Below are 17,753 nucleotides of genomic sequence, written 5' to 3'. Positions count from 1 at the left end.
GAAAACTGAAAACTAGTATCATTTTTTTTGAAAACTAATTTGAAGATGAAAATCATGTTATCACATGACTGTTACTAATTACAGGTATCATTCTTGAAGGAAATGCTACAAAATCATCATTGTTGCGTTCTTCACCTTTTCAAATGAATACTTAACCTTTAACTAAAATTACTCACTAAATTTTTAATCGCCACTTCTTTTCCAAGCCAATATAATCTCTAGTATTAAGAACACCCAAAACAAATAAAATGAGATTATAAATTTATAAGTAGAAGGGAGTTCATAGCTCTAATTCTTTCATTTTAGAGCAGACCTACTCAACTTATGTCTTGCAGTCCACTTATGGCCCTGGGACACTTGTTTCAGGCAGCCCTTGAAAAATATAGAGGAAAACATTCTTTTGATGTAGAGGAATCCTTTGGCCTGCCACAGGTTGTGCAGGTCTGTTTCAGAGTGTAGACAACTGACCAGAAAAAGAAAGTGACATTATTAAGGTGACAGAGGAATTTAAACTGAGGTCCTCTTACTCCAAGTCCAGTAATCTCTGCATAATTCCACAATGCTGGCAGGTACAGCCTCTTTCAAATTGTTTTTTCTACTTTTAAGCTCTGTTTTTATCATGACAGAGTATGGTGTAGTTTCAATAATTTCAGTCAACCAACTGTTCAATTCATTGGGAAAAAATATATATTAGTCACCCTGGCTAACAAGTGGTGGGAATTCAAAAGACTTTGACTTTCAGCTCTGCAACTTGCCACTGTCTTCAAAATGAGGATGTTGTACTTGACACTCTAAGGTCTATCACAGTTCTGTGTGTATAAACCTAAGATATTATTCTTAGTCATATTCCTGTTGATAGTTTTGTAATATCCATGATTTCATCAGCATGGAAACTTCCTTCATCAACCCAGTTTTCAACATGACTACCACCATTTCATGCTATATAATTTTTGTTAATGTGTTACCAGAAGTCACTGAGTATCAACTTCACATTGAGGAGGCCTCTCACTTGTGTATGTATATGTTTGTTTATGGGAAAAACAAGTCTATTTACAGCTCATATGCACCTATAGGTAAAGACTGATCACTTCAAATGTATTCTAACACTGGATGGTTACATTTAAAAATGAGTGCTACACAGGGAATTTACACTATTGCCAAATTTATTTCCATAGTCTTTTACATGAAACCGAGTTATTTCATTAATAGATCACTTCCTGGCTAACTGTATATAACATATGGAATAAATAAATGAATCACAGAATCAATGTGCAGATCAATGAATGAATGAAACTGTTCTTACTATTTGTCAAGTATTAGACTGATCCTTGAAATCACAAACAGAAAAAAAGCGAGATAGTCCCTGCCCTCAAGGAAATTAAATTCCAGTAAGGAAAGCTGACAACAAGAGGAAAGAAATGGTGGCCTGTGAGAAGTGTTTTCGACAGAGAAGTCACAGACAGAATGGGTGGAATCACTTCAGAAGTAATTGACATGCCCTTTCTAGGCTGGAAAAGGGTTTTATTCCAGGATTATGAATTTGATTATTTTTTCAGAGTTAAGGAGAAACGGGATGGGAAGAAAGCTTGGGTGCTATCTTCATGAGAAGATATGGGATTGAATAGGGAGTCTGGGAAATAGCAGTATGGAAATGCAGGTCAGGATAGAAATGGGAAAAAAATGAGCCAATCAAAAACCAAGGGAGCCCATTTGGTATCAAAAGGAGTCAGAAGGGACATAGAGCAGTCAAACAGCGGTAAGGATTCAGGTCACAAAGTGTGAAAGCCTACCAAAGAAGCTAATCAGAAGTCTGTACCTCCCTACTGCCCATCTTTCCCCCTTCATTATGATCAATGAAGCCTTTTCTTGAATTCCTCTGTCTTTTCTTTTTGTTGATCTGCCATCTTGCCAAAGCACATTCCAAGATTATATTCAATATCACATTTTAGGAAGGACCTGGATAACTTGGAGAGTGTCCAGGTAAAGTCAAGAAGGATCGTGAAGAGCCTTGAAATCACGGCATGATAACTTGAAGACTGTTACCAAAAAAAAAAAAAAGACAAGTATAAATAGTAGCAGTCAAGTGTTTGAAAATCTCTCCCCTTAAAAAAAGTCTTAGACTTGTCCTATTTGATTCCAAGGGAGGAGAACAAGGGCCAGTGGGATGGGAGTTGCAGAAGCAAACTTAGCTTGGTGTAATGAAAACTTTATAATGATTAGAGTTATACCAAAATAGATCTGGGTGCTTTGGAAAGTAGACTTTTCCTCTTTCTTGGACTTCTTCAAGCAAAGGCTATGAATAAACACTTTCAGATTTTAGAAAAAAATTAATTAATTTTAAATTTAAATAATAAAACTTAAATACACAATAAGAAAATAAAAAGAACCATTATAAACTTAAATATTGATACAATACAAAATAGGAAAAAAAACATAGCAGAACATGAGAGGATTCAAAATATATAACAATAAATTTCCACTTCAACAAATTCTATATAATAAATACTGTGCATTGTGTTGAGAGCTGTCCATCTTTCCTTTACTTCCTTTTAAATTTCCTTTTTGTTCTCAGCTGTGTAGTTTTTACTTTGTTCTTTCTTTCCCCTTCCTCCCTGCTCCCACCAGGCTACAATTAAGCATATACTTGCATACATAATACATACATATAGATGTTCTCTATATACATATATGTGTATGTGGACATATGTATGTGTGAATATGTGTATATGAATATATATGTATACATACATACACTACACACACGTATATATAGATATAATACATATATGTGTTTACATTCAACACAAAGATACGCACATATATATACCTATACATATACACATACATGTACTTAGATATCTGTACTTAAACTTAGATGTCTATAATCACACTCATATATAGACATATATAATCAAATGCATTTATGTAAGACCATACTCTACTTATTTGTCCTTTATTTCTCTGAGGGTGGATAACTTCTTCCTTCATAAGTTCAAGCATTTACACATTTTTCCAAGTCCATCAACTTGTCATTTCCTATTCTACAGCAATATTCCAGCCTTGAACTGTGTCGTTATTTTAAGTAGTCCAAAACAGCATTGATGTTTCCGTATTTTTCTCTTTTAGTTAAATCTATTTTAGCCTTAGTTTTGTCTGAGATCAAGATTACCACATTATTCCTTTTCCCTAAAAATTCTACTCTTGATCTTTGTTTGTATCTCTTATTCCCTATCCCCTTTGACTCCTCGTCTTTACCTCTACCTGCTAACTTGCCCTCCTATGACTTGACTTAGCCCCCCAAAGATCCCTCACTTGTTCTCATATTTCATTAATCTGAACATCCTTCTATACCTCCTTTTGTTCTAAACCCTCACCTTCCCCTCTAAACATCCCTCCCTTGTCCTCTTCACCCTCCCTATTCACTTAACATTTTATTTCTTTTTGAATTTAGATTTTATAATCTTCTCTCTCTATATATATATGCATACATACATACATACATACATATATATGTATACACACATATGTATGTATGTATTGTCCCTCTTGAGCCCATTCCTGATGAAAGCAGGTTGCAGAACAACTAGTCCTCCTTTCCCAACTCATTCGTCTGGGTCAGTTTTTCCTCTCTTATCTCATTTGCATAAGATAATAACTACTCCTTTTAGCTGTTCCTAAACAGTTTTACTTTTTAAAGTCAAATCATACTCAGGTCTTTCTCAATCTTTCTTATGAATTTAACAATCTTAAATATAAATTTTGCATTTCCTCACATAAAAAGTAAATAGTCATTATTGAATCTCTTGTAAATAATCTTTGATTTGTACCTTGCATTTCTCTTAGAGCTTATATATTATATCTTCTATTAAGTTTAGGGTTTTAAAAACAAAATCCTGAAAATTAAATATCCATTTTTTCATTCAGGATTATGCTAAGCTTTGCTGGATATTATATTTTTGTCTGGAACCCCAGTTATTTTACTCTTTAAGGTATTTGTTGTTCTCTGCTCCCTCTACCTAATAATGGCTGACAGCTCTTCTTCGTCGCCCCCTGCATCCCCAGCCCCGACCCTGCCCTAGCCCCAGCTCCGGGCAAGAACCCGTTAATGCGGGGTTGCCTGAGCTGTCGCCTCTTATCGGGAGCAGGGCTGCTGGGGGCGGGCGGCTACGTGTACTGGACATGGGGACGGCCCCTGAAGCTTGGCTATGCCCCCAGCCTGGGTATCACCTTCCATATGGTCGTTGACATCAGTATCGCTAGCTGGGGGTTAATCATATTGGTGGACCCTGTAGGAAAAGCCTATCCCGTAGAATCAAAGAAGCAGTGACGAAATTGGCAACTTCGACAACTCAGCCACCTATTCCAGTGAACGACCCAGCCACACCAAAGGACTACCCAGAACAGGAAGATCAAAGGAAAAGACTCCCAGATATTCCAGGACCCAGCGATTCTGCCTCAGATCTGTAGATGCCTGTAGGGGAAATGGACAAAGCATGGTTTCCTATCTCTTTTTACTCAAGCATGCCCTTCCCTTCACAATTGTGAATAAATTTCTCTGAAAATAATTAAAAAAAAAGATATTTAGTGTTCCAACACCTGCAGTGTTTTAGTGTCACTTCTGCTAGGTTTTGTATGATTTTAACTGTGGCACTGACATATTTAAATTTTTTCCTTACTGATTGTAATATTTTATCCATGAGCTAGGGGCTTTGGAATTTGACTATGATATTCATGTGGGTTTTCCTAGTAAGATATTTTTCACGTGGTGATTGGTGGATTTTTTTTTTCTTTTTCTACTTCCCTCTTGTTCTAAGGCTTTAGGACAATTTAAAATAAACACACATATATACATATATACCTGCATATATATGTGTGTATATATATATATATATATACACACACACACACACGGAGAGAGAGAGAGAGAGAGAGAGAGAGAGAGAGAGAGAGAGAGAGAGAGAGAGAGAGAGAGAGAGAGAGAGAGAGAACGATATAGAGATAGATAGATAAAGAGATAGAGATAGATATATGATTTTTCTTTTAATTATAACTTTCAAGTAGTCTGATTATTCTTACATATTCCCTTCTTGATCCAGAACAGTTGTTTTTCTTGTGTGATACTTCACATTGTCTTCTATTTTTTCATTCTTTATATTTTACATTGTTATGTTTTGATCTCTTGTGACTTCACTGGCTTCCCCTTGCCCAATTCCATTTTTTAAGGAGCCATTTTTTTTTGTTAGATTCTTTATCTCCTTTTCTAATTGGTTGGCTTTCTTTTCATAATCTTGTTTTTCTTATATTGTTCTTATTTTTTTACTTTTCCTTGATAGCTCTCAACTGAGTTTTAAAGTCTTTTTAAAGGTTGTTCCTGTATTCTTTTTGGTCAGGTTACCATTTAACATTACTCTTTGCTTCAGTATCCTCCTCTGGAGATGAATCTTGGTCTTCTCTATTCCCAGAGTAACTTTCTATGGTTGGATTCTTTCTCCTTTGCCCTCATTGTTTTTCTTTTTTCTTTTTTTCTTTAATTCATTCCAGCTTATTTTTTGTAATCACCTCTAGTTCAGGGATATGGAGGATGGTGCCTTTGGCCTCATATAATTCTTCAGTTCTCCCCTCTGGCCTGAAACCAAAACAAAGACCCTAAACCTACTGTTAAGTACCCACATCCCACTAGCATCCCTGCTCCACTGCTTTTGCACTCACCTGCATGGGCACATGCTGTTTCCTTCTCACCCAAGGGCAGGTCTATGTAGCACAGATATGTCTGTTATTTCTTATCAGGAGAGGTTCCCTGACTCTTCCCTTTTTCAGACATACAACTTCTTTCACTGTCTGGGAGGTAAAAGTTCCTCCCAATCCATTTAACCTTGTGTAAGATGAACTAGCCTGGAGATGCTTATTTCTCACAGGGGCCAAACTTCATGCTGGGATTTTTATTCAGATCTTCTCAGATTGTCACAGGAGAATCACTATTCTGCATCTGCTCTTATTTCTTTTTACTGCTCTATGTTTGCCCTGAGGTGCTATTTTATCTCATTTTGGGGGGAAACCTAGAGATGTTAGAATTTTCTGACCTACTCAGTCATCTTCCCAGAATTTCTCCCCAGATTTTTTTGTTTTTTATAATGGGAATTCTTTATTTCAGGAATGTGTTGAATGACTAGATGGTCAGACAAGTCCCCGCCATCTCTGAAATTCTGAGATTCTGTGGCCTCCTAAACAATTTGATTGTTTCAGACCAAAACTTACAGGAAATGTGACTATAAAGAAAAAATGAATATAAAATATAAAGAAATGTGGCATGTTACATTTTGTACACTTTATAAATTTTGGCAACAAAAAGTAAATTTAAACTACTCCTCATTTCTTTGTGCAGAAGTTTATATTTGATTAGACGCTAGATACAGAGTAGAGTTCAAACCCCAGCTCTTCTACTTTCTACATGTATGGCCTGGAGCATATAACTTTAACTCTCTGGGTTAGTAAAATGATGGAGTTGTACTAGATGACCTTTAAGGTTCCTTCCAGGTCTAATGATCCTACCTATTTCCCAGACGTAATACATGAAAAGTATAGTTTCCTGATGTTTTCATTGAGTAACACTAGTACGTTTCTCAGACAGTGTCAGCATTAAGATATAACCAAAGCAGTCTCAAGATATTTTCTCAGAACCCTATTTATCATTACCTTTGAAGTCAGTGGGAGGTTTTCATGCAGAGAAGGCAAACAGCTGTGGGAAAGGAAGAAAATGGAGCAAGATATCATTAAAAGCAAAGGATTTTAAAAATGAAATGCTATCACCTTGTAATAGTAATAGTGTCAAATAAGAGTTAAAATGCTTCTCCCTAAGGAATCTTTGAAGGAAAAAGGTAATTATACCACACAATTCAAAGAGTTTTTTTTCCCATCTTTATCTCCTCAAGAAAAAAACTAAAAAGTCAACATTGTTCTAATAGAAGATAAAATAAAGTTTGATGTTGAGTTCATCTTTATGTATCTGCTAGTATTTCTTGGACACTTAATCACCAGCGCTCCTAAAGAACATGCTAACACGAAGATATTATTACTGAGGGTCTTGCAACATCATTATTCTTGTTTGAGGAAGGTTTTCTAATATATATTTTAATGACCATAGACTTCTAACTGTAGAGAGAACAAGCTGTTTTATTCTTATAGTTCACTGTACCACACGTAATACTCTCTGGCTAAGTATAATTAAGATAGAATTCGTCAATTGTGTGAAAAAAAATGTACTTTGTGAAGATGATACAATGTCCATGCAATTTTCAGTTGTGCACTTAATTTTAAAACACCTAATTTTTTTTAATCACTTAAAAATATGGTACATAATAAAATGAAAACTTGACATTTTGATGAAGTAAAATCATCAGTCTCACAAATGGACTTTTTAAATTCTGTATTTAAGTGTAAGAGCACTAAGCCTGGTAAAATATTTTCAAGGCCCAACTCTACCCCTTTATAAACCTATGACCTCACAATCACTGGATTTTCTGGAGTCTCAGTTTCTTCATTTGCTGATTGGGGGGCAGAAAGAGTTAGATAAGATAATTTTCTACTCTAGGATTTTAGGATTTCATAGAGCACTCATCAATCATCCCCAAAGTTGTAAAACTTGATGTATCATATTAAAATTTTCTAGAATTTGTGAAATGATTGAAATATCTATTCAAAAATCATTACTTGAAGGGAATTCTTGAGATTCTTTAAATTTCTGTTACTTCAAATTGCAGAACAATTCCTCAGGTCAGTAGCAACTTTCTTTTTCAAGAATGCTATATAAAAGGTTGCCCTTGAATACACATATTGATATAAACCTCTGTTTCGATTGGTAGAATGTAAGATTTAGATTGTTTCTATATGATGCCAATGAATTGGCCAAGTAATCTAGGTAGAAGGTAAATGCTCAAATGACATGTCAAAGTAGACTTGACTGTTTTTGACAATCTGTATTACTTTTGTCCATAACTGATGGACAGCCTTTTTGCTCCATCAGTATTATTTCAATCACAATAGAAAATGAGGAAAAGTTTCCAGAACATGGAGTGGCCCCGGTGAGGTGAACTTTTAGAAGGATAAGAAAAGAGTGGGTCAGCATAAATATGTTATGCTCTGCATCACAGGAAGGAATTCCCTCAACACAACTGTCTTAGAATGTGCTATATCAATCAGTTAATCAGTATATACTTATTATATGTGCCAAGCACTCTCAAACCAGACAAAATTATGTGAATTGCTGAGACCAGTTATTGAAGTTAGACCTCAAAAGGAAGACTATTCTTGAAGATCTTCAGATAGATACTGAGCTGACAAATAAGACCTGGTTGATGAGTGAAGTTTCTTGCATAATAGTCTATGAACTGTAATTTAAAACCAGTTAATGCATTAAGTTCCTTTACTTTTTGATACTGACTTGGATGATGTGTATGTGTTCCTACGGAGTTAATTTTATATTTTCATATGAAGGTACAATATCATGTTCCAGGGACAGACAAACTTGTTGAAAGAACTTTGTGGTTTTGTTTTGTTTCTTTCTTTCTGTGTTTGTATCTCCAGCACCAATTGTAGCACTGTGTTCTACATATGTTGTTGTTGTTCAGCAGTTTCAGTCATGCCCAACTCTTCATGACCCCATTTGGAGTTTTGTTGGCAGAGATATTGGAGTGGTTTTCCATTGTCTTCTCCAACTTATTTTGTAGATGAGGAAAATGAGGTAAGCAGGGTTAAATGACTTGCTCAACCTCATGTGTCTGAGACCACATTCGAACCCAGGAAGAAGAGTCACTTAGGTACCCCATGTTTTACATATAGTAATCACTTAAATGTTGAACAGTGACACATAAAGCTAAAAAAAATTTAGCTTGGATCCATACTGGGAAGTATCATCAGATCATACACTCATGAATCAAACATTTAGATTTGGAAGGGACCTCAGAGGCCATCTAGAGTTAGATCAATCATGTAATTTTACAGATAACTGAGACTACCCCCAAAGTTAATTAACTTGAACAATGTCACATCTATTATTAAAAAAATGAGATTCTAAAAGTAGGACTTCTCATGCCAAATGTAGCATTTTCTCCTTGTGCCTGCCTTTTTCTTGAAGAATAGGAAATACAGTATGTTCCTGATGATCATACTTGTTTGAAGTTTCAGTTGATTCAATGATCCTCATAGACATTTTTCAGATTGCCTTTGGAAGCACACGGATTCTGGGCTCTAAAGTAGCACAGAATCTGACTCCCTTACCCAAACACAGACATAGCAAACAAGCTCTTAATGTGATCTCAAAAAGAGATGATGTCTATGAGAGCAAACACAGGAAAATGTGGAAGAGCAACAGATCACCAGTTAGTACCTGCAGACCTGCACAGTTTCTTAAATTCTTATTTTGTTCTTTATCCCCCACGTACGGCATGGTGAATGGCGCCAAAGACCAGCCAACTTGACATATGTACAAATGATTTCCTCAACAAGAAATACTGTCCTCTTCAGAGAACATTTCCTTGTAACATGGGTGTGCTGGTGCCTCCTCATACTGGTTTAGGAGAGCTGATTATTTGAATTTCATTTTGCATATTTACATGTCGGAAATTGGCAAGTCCTAGAAACTCAGGCTTTATTTATTTATTTTTTTACCAGCTTTCTAGAATAAGGAAATTGATGGAGCCAAATAAATAATATAATAATTTCCCTATTTTTTTATTAGCACTAAATTTATGATGGTCAGCCTGTGCCCCATGTAATGATGGCCTTTAGTGCATTAAAGTATTATCTCTTTTCAGGCTGAGGTTTCAGGGATAGAGATGTACCTAAGGCAGATTGGTGGATTGAAGTTTCTGGGATATAACAATCACGAAGTCCAGAGTCCCTAATCCTGCTGTCCTTTTCACCCATTTATCAGGAATAACCAACCCCTTCTTGGCAATATATTACAAATGCCAACTGTGTTCCACTCCTACTTTGCTAGAAGATGGGATGTTTGTTAGATTTACCACTTTCAAGTTGGTTCTTCCAAGTTACAGGAGTCCAACATTGAGAGGAACAGGCTTTAACTTGAAAAGATAGTTTTCCTTAGAAGGTGGAGGCAGAAAGAAATTGAAATGTCACATTGTATGATATACATTTTAAGCTCTCTTGCTTATTTTAGAATTTAATATACTATTGTTTATTTAACATAATTGAATTTTTTAACTATGACCTTGAGGTCTGAATGAATACTAATAACCTAGGTCTGCTAGAAAGAATGGTCAATATGTGTGACAGTATGACCTGATAAATGAAAAGTAGCACTAGATATAGAGATTGTGATATAATAGTTTAACTTTTAGTGACTCAGTATTAAGCTAATTTTGTCAGGTCTCACAGGGAACATAGACCTATTATATTTATGTGATGTGTTCTATCAATTGCTGAAGATAAGATCTTCAGATAAACTAAATTGATTACAAACCTCTGAAGAACAGGTGGAATGTATTGTATCTTTCATAAAACCTACTACAATGACTTTCACAGAGAGGGTTCTTAAAAAAATGCTTTTAGTGTGAAATAATGTTTATCTCAATGTCAGAAAGAGAACCCTAATTTTTATGACTACTGAGGAAAGGCAGTTTTTGTTTCATATTATACAGCAAAGGAAGTAAATATTTCAGAGAGAGATTTTGGTTATCTTTGATGAAGGGTGACCTGCCTGGAAAACTCTAGATGAGAGGGGAGTATTCACCTGGATTTCATACAGACAAGTGTCATCAGGTTTTTAATATAACTTTTCTCCTTCTCTCCCAGCTTTTGCTTTTTGATAAAGAGAGAAAAGCTTATAAAAGAAGGCAATCCTTTGAATGATTCTCTAAATTGAGAGGCAGCCTATGTGGTAGGAACTTGAGGAAAAGATCACAAACTCTGGCAGAAGAAATCATCTGGATTCAAGGACCCTACATAATGTCAAGTCAACAAACATTTCTCAAATGTATACCTACTGTGTATGCTGTACTGTTAGGTGCTAGAGAAGATAATGAGTTCAGGTAATAATACATAGGCATTGCCTTAATGCATGAGTTCTAAAGTTCAATATGACAAGTTACAACTTCATTGGGCCTTAGTTTTCCATCTATAAAAGGAGAAGGCCAGAGAGATGACTTCTGAGGTCCCTTCAGATCTATATTGAAGATGCTGTGCCCCTGTGATCATGCTGCTCCCTATACCTGAATGTCCATTCTGTTTCCCTTTGCCTATTAAACTCCTACTCTAGAATTACCCAACTTCAATGCTCCCCTGATACCCTATTAATAACAATCTTGAACTTTACATAGCATTTCATTTTTTATTGCCTTAATGTACTTACTAAAGATAAGTCTATTGTAATTATTACTGTCAATCTGATCACCTAAGGACACTGAAAAACAAATCCACATCAGATTGTCCTATCAGGACATGGGATTTAGCTGATGTGTTCATGGCCATGTAGCAGTTGGAGTAGGAGATGGGGTCAGTTGCCTTTCTATACCTCTTCATGGTAGGTAGTTAAGTTGTTAAGTAGAAAAGAGAGAAATGGGTGTGGGAAAGAAAAATAACTCAATTTTGAAGACTTCTTGACTCATCAGTTCTCTCAGATAACAAGTCTGGTTTCATCATCTTCAAAGTGATAACCTCCGTCTTAATACCGAGTCATCCATATGGCCACCTGGAAGTAGCCAAGGGTTTCTTCATTACTAAGAATGAAATGAAGGCTAGAAGGACAGAACTATGCATGTCCTATTCAAATCCTAGTTACACATTCAATCATTGAATAATCACTTAAATGTCTACTATATGCTGAATAGTGCACTAGCTAATAAATATACAAATACAGAAATGAAAGAGCCCCTTAATTCTTTGTCCAATGCATGTTGTAACTAAAGCATCCAGCAGAGTACTTACATAAAACTGATGTTTAATAAATGCATTTTATTAGATGAAATTATAAGCGAGATGCTGGACAGGAATAACAAAATAGATACATGAATGCATGAATACATAAATAAATGAATGAACTTAATTGGTTGATTATTTAATTAAAAACTAGTGGTTTCATCATTTACAAATCTACATTTAAAGGAGGGAAAATAATTTGATATGATGCAGTCAAGAATCCTAGCATAGAGGATTCACATGACAGCACAGTTGTATAAAAAATACCAAATGTAAATACAAACAAGATTATACCTTGAATGTAATTTGTTTTCAAACTCTTCCTAATTTTTCCCTTTGAGATTGTTTAAATTCTAACTTTCAAGTACACTTCAGTGCAGAGATTTCTGTGTACTGAGATGTTTCATGATGCTTGCTCATAGAGGCTGGTCTCTTTATAAAGCTGCTGGAGGGGAAGACACATAAGGCCAGAAGCAAGATAAGGTGTTTTTAGACTTCAGGAAAGGTCTTAAAATTATATTCCACATTGGAATTGTAACTCTGTTATTGAGATTTTAGCAATTCACTGCAACTTGTGTAATGTTTAATAAAAGAGTATTGGCTTGGTTCAAATCTCACATTTGGCTTTCACTAGCTATATAACCTTTGGCTAATCACTTTTTCTCATGAACCTTAATCAGTCAATCAATCAGCCAATCATTTATTAAGCAACTACTATGTGCTAAGTACTGTGCTAAGCATACAGGATGCAAACATGAAAGATATGACAGTCTCTACTCTCCAGTAGCAAGATGACACAAAAAGAAACTAAAAGGGGGTTGGTATGTGGTGTGAAGGTATGGGGAGGGCATAGTGAAAAAGCAAGAAAAAATCCAAAGTAGTTTATTCAGGTAAGAAACGAAAAGTTTTGAGCTCAGCTCTCTTCTTAAGTGGAGGTTTTGTAGTTCATGACTCTGATTGTTGTCCTTAGTTTTCAAAGAGGACCAAAATGACATCACCATGATAAAGTGAAGATTCTTTGTGTCTGACTGCAGCTGATCAGACCAGTACAAGCTTGGAATGCTCTACCACAGGTTGGGCACAAGATAGTCTATATGAGTATTTGGGGTACATACTCCAAATTTGTGCATCCTATATTTACTTTGTGCTGTCTCAATTCATTTTTGCTCATAGAGCACAATGCCCTTTTTGATGTGGGCACTCCATGCTGGGTGATCTGGTGCCAGTGTCTCCCATGTCACACAATCAAAACCAAAGTTCTTGAGAGAGACCTTGAGAGTGTCCTTGTATCACTTCTTCTGACCACCATGTGATCTCCTGCACCATGGAAGTTCTCCATAAAATAGTCTTTTTGGCAAGTATACATTTTGCATTTGATCAATGTGGCCAGCCCATCGGAGGTGGGCTCTCTGAAGCATAGTTTGAATGCTTGACAGTTTAGCTTGAGCAAGGACTTTAGTGTCTGGTACCTTATCCTGTCAGGTGATCCTCAGAATCTTCCTAAGACAGTTCATATGGAAGTGATTCAGTTTCCTGGCATGGCACTGGTAGACTGCCCATGTTTCACAGGTATACAACAATGAGGTCAAGACAATGACTCTGTAGATGTTCAATTCCTGGCTCTACTCTCCAATCAGAGAGACAGAGGGTAGTAATATAGTGGAGTATCAAGACTAAAGGGATCTTGAAGGATGATGAAGTTTTTAGAATAAAGAGCTTCCTGCAGTATGGTGAAAAATTAAATGAATTCCATAGTAGGGCAACCAGATGAGAAATGCAAATTCTTCATCTATAAAAAATGAGATTGGACCACTAGATGATCTCTGATACCACTCCGTGGTAACTTTGGATCTATGGTTTTATGATTCAACATCCTAAGTGTTTATCTTCATGCGAAATACAGATTCCTGACTTTAAGAATTTGTGCATATTTTAAAAACAATATTGTAAAATGTCATTCATTATGTCTCCTGCATCTTGTTCCCCTAGGAAAAGGCTACTTTGCCTGCCTTTGACCTGTGAGGAAGACACTGGTATTTAAAAAAAACAAAAGGAAAAGAGATAGAAGGCAGAGAGAGGGAGGGAAGGGAAGGAGAGGGAAGGCACAGTGAGGGGAGAGAGAAAGAAAGAGAGAGAGAGGGAGAGAGAAAGCACATATATTTTAATTCAATTTTAAAACAATTAATCAATAACTATTAAGTGCTTTCCACCTAGATATTACCTAATATAACATTATCTCATGTGATTCCGGACATTCCTGAAGTAGATACTAATGGTATCATTGCTCCTATCTTACAATTGAGAAAACTGAAACTAAGAGAAGGTATGAGATAGCCATCATTAAACAGCTTAAAAAAGAATTTCAAAAATTATTTTTATATGAAATTGGGAAAAAATAAAATACTATTAAAGTACATATCTCAAACAACTCCCTTATTCCAAGATCTGTTTTGACCACTAATATTATTCCTGTAATTTTGCAGCACTCAAGCTCATGGATGACCATCTCAAAGTAATATAGATAGTAGATTACTCCAGGGCAATAAAAAAGACACAGTGTGGGTGTAATTAGGTAGTAACATACTTTCTACACCTGAGGGATGATAAAAGACCATATTAAGGACATAAATAATTGGAAAGGCAGTGGGTGAGGTATGTCACAAAAAATGAAGATTAATGTGGACAGTTTACTAATGTCCTACTCAGGACAGTCTAAGTACTTCATTGGTCTCTATGAAATCTTAAAAGAACCATTTGATGGCCATCAGCATGTTGATTATGTATGAGGGTTCATGCATGTCTGTAGGTTTGTTTACACACACACACACACACACACACACAAACACACACACACACACACACAACATGTTGGATAAGAACTGTAAAATAAGAAGACCTGAAGGGGATAGAACCTATATAGTAGAGTGAACCACAGTGATGAGATTGCAGAGCAATCTAAATAAAATAATTGGATTGAAATTTCAGGTAATAACATGATGACAAATAGGGATATTGCACCTATTGTTTCATTGGTCTAGAGAACTGCTGGGTGAGTACCTCTATTTGCTAATATAGAATTGCATCTTTTAGACATTTTATGTTCTTAGAGAATTATCTAAAATAGTCAGTATGTGTAAGTGACTAGACTGGAATCTATGTACTCCTGCCTTACAGTCCAGTCTAGTACAGTCCTTCACTATAGATGGAAAATGGGTGGAGTAGAACTTAACCACTAAACTATGCTCTTCTCATATGAGTATGTATGGGACAAATATATAAATATAAATTCTTTGATGAATAAAGAAAATTTGAGGTTTTATAATTAAGAAATAATGATTCCATGTCTTACTTTCTAACTATGTTTAAGAAGACATTCAGATAGAATCAAAGTATTTGTAATCACTCTATCCCCTGAGACAGATCCACTTGCTCAGCTTTGTTTGATAAATATTGACTGTCATGGTTCCTTAGTGATTGATGAAATCAATCCATTGGAGAATGTTTGACAGTAGAATTTCTGATTACCCATGGAGTCAAAGTAGTAAGCTTATTATGATAAATGATGCTTTTCATTCATGTCTTCATTCATATAGATTAAATTAAACAAAAAATAAGTCCTTCCAAGAGAAGAAGGTACAGTCAATTCTTTTAGGACAGGACTGGGATTGAGATAATCAATGGGGCCATGGGAACTGTGAAATTTACTAAGTCATTCATTCAAATGATGACATTCAATTTCCTCTGTCACTTTTCAGTTCTACTCCACCCATTATCCATCTATAGTGATGGAATTGTGAATTTTGAAAAAAAATCATAGTATAATAACAAAAATAGATTTTTGATGTCATTCAAATATGATACACTACATGATATATTTTCTTTCCTGAAGTTGAAAGAATTCAACTACTTGGGAGTCAAAACTTCCTACTACATTTGTTTTTTGATGGTAGACAATGCCCATTGAGAACACACCTAATGAAGAGCAGAAGAATTTATTGTTTAGCACCTGCATTGAGATTTGAGAAATGCAAATCAAGGAAAACAGATTAGAGAATATTTTTTTTACATAATTGGCATACTTACATAAATGCCACAATGGATTTAATTACAACAAACTATGCTTTTATAACGTTTTTTTGAATAACTCTTGCATCTTTGTTAGTGTATTCTGTTTTCTCATTTTAAAGCTTCAGAATGGTCATATATAGACTTCCAAACTTGCATCTCAAACTGCCTTTTAGACATCTTGAACTGGATATCCAGTTGACATCTTAAATTCAATAAGTCCAGAATAAAACCCATTATCTTTCCCTCTAAACCCCCCCCCCACCCCCCGTTATATACCTTCTGTATTACTGAAAAGCCCAGCATCATCTTCCAAGTTCTTCAGGCTTGCAATTTAGGAGTCATGCTGGATTCCTCACTATCTCTCATTACTATTCAATATCCAATCTGTTGACAGTACTATTCAATTTCACCTTTGCAATATCTCTCAAATATGCCTGTTCTGTTTCCTGATAATGCTACAACTCTGGTACAGATCTTCTTCACTTCAAGCCTAGATCATTATAATAGTCTGCTGTTGGGTCTATCTACCTCAAGTTTCTGTAATACAACTGCCCTTTAGCCACTAAAATGATTTTCCCAAGCCACAGGTCCTACTCCCCTGCTCAATAAGCTCCATGGCTCCCTGTGACCTCTATGGTCAAATATAAAATGCTCTGTTTGGCGTTCAAAGCCCTTCATAATCTAGCCCCTGCTCCCTACCTTTCTAGTCTTCTTGCACCTTATTCCTCAATCTAATGACACTGGTGTCTTGGTTGTTCCAGGAACAAGACATTTCTCTCTCAGCTCTAAGCATTTTCTCTGGTTGTCTGCTATAATGAGAACATTACCCTTCCTCTGCTCAGACTATAGAACTCCTTGACGTGCTTTAAATTCCAAGGGAAATCCCACTATAGTACCTTTCCTAGGTTAATTATTTCCTGTTTATACTATATATGGCTTAATTTGTTTATATTTACTTGCATGTTCTCTTTTCCTTTGGATTGTAAGTTCCTTGAGGACAGGGTTTGTCTTTTGAATCTTTTCATATCCTCTACACTCAACACAATTCCTGGCACGCAGTAGATGTTTAAGAAATATTTAGTGATTGATTTATTGATGGAGACCTTAGATACAAGACATGTCATCAGAGTTGTACTCAATGTTCAGAAGGAAAAAAGCTTCCACAGTTGATCAGAAATGCAGAAAAAAAGCTTAATTATAAAGTTCAGCAAAATTTTAAGATTTCATTCCAAAACATGTTATTATAGTGTTCTATAATAACACTATTATGTTCACCATAGTATACGAAAAATGCAAAATCATGCCTGACATGTCAAGATATTGTCATCCTGCTGCTTGTCTGACTTCCCCTCTGGATTAAGAGCAGGGATGACTAAGAGTCCATCCTTTATACTGACTTCTCATCATCACAAAGAATCTTTGAGATAGTTTAGGTAGCCAAGCTACTGATAAGCTTATAAAAATGCTAAGGCTTCAAGGACTCCCTGAAGTGATAATTTACTTCAACAGGAAAGTTCTTTACCTTTAGGAGGCTGATTTATTTGCATCACAAGGGGGTTCATCAGAGAATCAGAATTTTATCAAAAACTACTCTTGGGGAAAAAATTCAGCAAGATAAGGTTTAGGTGGTAATGTTTTCCTTCCTTTCAAAATGATAATTATGTTTGGGGGCTCTAAACAAGAGGAAAGGACTGAAATTGAAAATAACACTCCAGATTTATGTAAAACTGAGCCAGTAATATACATAACCGTGG

The 17,753-nt window shown here is 35.6% G+C and overlaps 1 pseudogene; it reads left to right on the top strand.

Moving 5' to 3' along the window:
* The first annotated feature begins 4,022 nt into the window (after positions 1-4,022).
* Positions 4,023-4,338, top strand: LOC140513132 (distal membrane-arm assembly complex protein 1 pseudogene; annotated as a pseudogene).
* The last annotated feature ends 13,415 nt before the right edge of the window (positions 4,339-17,753 follow it).

The sequence above is a fragment of the Notamacropus eugenii genome, chromosome 7, assembly GCF_028372415.1.
Source record: "Notamacropus eugenii isolate mMacEug1 chromosome 7, mMacEug1.pri_v2, whole genome shotgun sequence".
Taxonomy (NCBI): domain Eukaryota; kingdom Metazoa; phylum Chordata; class Mammalia; order Diprotodontia; family Macropodidae; genus Notamacropus; species Notamacropus eugenii.
The sequence above is the reverse complement of the archived record's forward strand: the minus strand, read 5'-3'. Positions and strand labels throughout refer to the sequence as shown.